The following is a 4,035-nucleotide window of genomic DNA, read 5'->3' as shown; positions in this document are numbered from 1 at the left end:
ACATCGCATGTGCATATAGCTACCGTTAAATTTCCCAACCACCTCATGGTTTCCCCCTGTAGCCCAGTGGTTACATTTCCGAGCTTCGGTTCGGAAGGGCCGGCGTTCAGCGCCCGCAGGGGGACCCTTTTGTTTCTTTTCGTATTTGGGTAGGACTGAATAGTGTTCTTTTTCGTACAATTTTCTGTTTTGTCGCTTTGAACTAAGTTAGCGTTCAAAATTATTTTAAAAGAAAGACATCCTGAGCCTGGCTGATCGTAAAATAGCCATCTAGCCATGCCTTTATTTGCTTTAAGCCCTCTTTCTTAGCTCCTAGCCAATAGGTCAAGACCTTAAAAAGTAGGCATCTCATTTGGAACTTCAATTTTTGGGGGGTTTGGAAAAGATGTAACAATGGATTTGAAAATACTCTGCAAACTGATGCAAAGCTATTTGAAAAGCTTAAGGGTTTAGTTTGAATGCTTTTGGGCTCAGGCCAGAAATAAACCTTATCAGCTATCGAAGCTTTGCTCCCTCGGGCAACTTATGGCCTGAATTGTTCAATAAAGGCCAACTACTAGTGTTAGAAGAAAGACAATGGTTAGAGAGGCTGCAAATTACATAGAGGTTAGTCTCCATTAGGTCTGTCATTTCTTTCATAGCACATTTTCCAAAGATGGATTACTGAGGCTGTCAATACAATTACATCGCATGTGCATATAGCTACCGTTAAATTTCCCAACCACCTCATGGTTTCCCCCTGTAGCCCAGTGGTTACATTTCCGAGCTTCGGTTCGGAAGGGCCGGCGTTCAGCGCCCGCAGGGGGACCCTTTTGTTTCTTTTCGTATTTGGGTAGGACTGAATAGTGTTCTTTTTCGTACAATTTTCTGTTTTGTCGCTTTGAACTAAGTTAGCGTTCAAAATTATTTTAAAAGAAAGACATCCTGAGCCTGGCTGATCGTAAAATAGCCATCTAGCCATGCCTTTATTTGCTTTAAGCCCTCTTTCTTAGCTCCTAGCCAATAGGTCAAGACCTTAAAAAGTAGGCATCTCATTTGGAACTTCAATTTTTGGGGGGTTTGGAAAAGATGTAACAATGGATTTGAAAATACTCTGCAAACTGATGCAAAGCTATTTGAAAAGCTTAAGGGTTTAGTTTGAATGCTTTTGGGCTCAGGCCAGAAATAAACCTTATCAGCTATCGAAGCTTTGCTCCCTCGGGCAACTTATGGCCTGAATTGTTCAATAAAGGCCAACTACTAGTGTTAGAAGAAAGACAATGGTTAGAGAGGCTGCAAATTACATAGAGGTTAGTCTCCATTAGGTCTGTCATTTCTTTCATAGCACATTTTCCAAAGATGGATTACTGAGGCTGTCAATACAATTACATCGCATGTGCATATAGCTACCGTTAAATTTCCCAACCACCTCATGGTTTCCCCCTGTAGCCCAGTGGTTACATTTCCGAGCTTCGGTTCGGAAGGGCCGGCGTTCAGCGCCCGCAGGGGGACCCTTTTGTTTCTTTTCGTATTTGGGTAGGACTGAATAGTGTTCTTTTTCGTACAATTTTCTGTTTTGTCGCTTTGAACTAAGTTAGCGTTCAAAATTATTTTAAAAGAAAGACATCCTGAGCCTGGCTGATCGTAAAATAGCCATCTAGCCATGCCTTTATTTGCTTTAAGCCCTCTTTCTTAGCTCCTAGCCAATAGGTCAAGACCTTAAAAAGTAGGCATCTCATTTGGAACTTCAATTTTTGGGGGGTTTGGAAAAGATGTAACAATGGATTTGAAAATACTCTGCAAACTGATGCAAAGCTATTTGAAAAGCTTAAGGGTTTAGTTTGAATGCTTTTGGGCTCAGGCCAGAAATAAACCTTATCAGCTATCGAAGCTTTGCTCCCTCGGGCAACTTATGGCCTGAATTGTTCAATAAAGGCCAACTACTAGTGTTAGAAGAAAGACAATGGTTAGAGAGGCTGCAAATTACATAGAGGTTAGTCTCCATTAGGTCTGTCATTTCTTTCATAGCACATTTTCCAAAGATGGATTACTGAGGCTGTCAATACAATTACATCGCATGTGCATATAGCTACCGTTAAATTTCCCAACCACCTCATGGTTTCCCCCTGTAGCCCAGTGGTTACATTTCCGAGCTTCGGTTCGGAAGGGCCGGCGTTCAGCGCCCGCAGGGGGACCCTTTTGTTTCTTTTCGTATTTGGGTAGGACTGAATAGTGTTCTTTTTCGTACAATTTTCTGTTTTGTCGCTTTGAACTAAGTTAGCGTTCAAAATTATTTTAAAAGAAAGACATCCTGAGCCTGGCTGATCGTAAAATAGCCATCTAGCCATGCCTTTATTTGCTTTAAGCCCTCTTTCTTAGCTCCTAGCCAATAGGTCAAGACCTTAAAAAGTAGGCATCTCATTTGGAACTTCAATTTTTGGGGGGTTTGGAAAAGATGTAACAATGGATTTGAAAATACTCTGCAAACTGATGCAAAGCTATTTGAAAAGCTTAAGGGTTTAGTTTGAATGCTTTTGGGCTCAGGCCAGAAATAAACCTTATCAGCTATCGAAGCTTTGCTCCCTCGGGCAACTTATGGCCTGAATTGTTCAATAAAGGCCAACTACTAGTGTTAGAAGAAAGACAATGGTTAGAGAGGCTGCAAATTACATAGAGGTTAGTCTCCATTAGGTCTGTCATTTCTTTCATAGCACATTTTCCAAAGATGGATTACTGAGGCTGTCAATACAATTACATCGCATGTGCATATAGCTACCGTTAAATTTCCCAACCACCTCATGGTTTCCCCCTGTAGCCCAGTGGTTACATTTCCGAGCTTCGGTTCGGAAGGGCCGGCGTTCAGCGCCCGCAGGGGGACCCTTTTGTTTCTTTTCGTATTTGGGTAGGACTGAATAGTGTTCTTTTTCGTACAATTTTCTGTTTTGTCGCTTTGAACTAAGTTAGCGTTCAAAATTATTTTAAAAGAAAGACATCCTGAGCCTGGCTGATCGTAAAATAGCCATCTAGCCATGCCTTTATTTGCTTTAAGCCCTCTTTCTTAGCTCCTAGCCAATAGGTCAAGACCTTAAAAAGTAGGCATCTCATTTGGAACTTCAATTTTTGGGGGGTTTGGAAAAGATGTAACAATGGATTTGAAAATACTCTGCAAACTGATGCAAAGCTATTTGAAAAGCTTAAGGGTTTAGTTTGAATGCTTTTGGGCTCAGGCCAGAAATAAACCTTATCAGCTATCGAAGCTTTGCTCCCTCGGGCAACTTATGGCCTGAATTGTTCAATAAAGGCCAACTACTAGTGTTAGAAGAAAGACAATGGTTAGAGAGGCTGCAAATTACATAGAGGTTAGTCTCCATTAGGTCTGTCATTTCTTTCATAGCACATTTTCCAAAGATGGATTACTGAGGCTGTCAATACAATTACATCGCATGTGCATATAGCTACCGTTAAATTTCCCAACCACCTCATGGTTTCCCCCTGTAGCCCAGTGGTTACATTTCCGAGCTTCGGTTCGGAAGGGCCGGCGTTCAGCGCCCGCAGGGGGACCCTTTTGTTTCTTTTCGTATTTGGGTAGGACTGAATAGTGTTCTTTTTCGTACAATTTTCTGTTTTGTCGCTTTGAACTAAGTTAGCGTTCAAAATTATTTTAAAAGAAAGACATCCTGAGCCTGGCTGATCGTAAAATAGCCATCTAGCCATGCCTTTATTTGCTTTAAGCCCTCTTTCTTAGCTCCTAGCCAATAGGTCAAGACCTTAAAAAGTAGGCATCTCATTTGGAACTTCAATTTTTGGGGGGTTTGGAAAAGATGTAACAATGGATTTGAAAATACTCTGCAAACTGATGCAAAGCTATTTGAAAAGCTTAAGGGTTTAGTTTGAATGCTTTTGGGCTCAGGCCAGAAATAAACCTTATCAGCTATCGAAGCTTTGCTCCCTCGGGCAACTTATGGCCTGAATTGTTCAATAAAGGCCAACTACTAGTGTTAGAAGAAAGACAATGGTTAGAGAGGCTGCAAATTACATAGAGGTTAGTCTCCATTA

This window comes from Orbicella franksi, unplaced genomic scaffold, assembly GCF_964199315.1.
Source record: "Orbicella franksi unplaced genomic scaffold, jaOrbFran1.1 SCAFFOLD_110, whole genome shotgun sequence".
Taxonomy (NCBI): Eukaryota; Metazoa; Cnidaria; class Anthozoa; order Scleractinia; family Merulinidae; genus Orbicella; species Orbicella franksi.
This window is presented reverse-complemented; position numbering follows the sequence as displayed.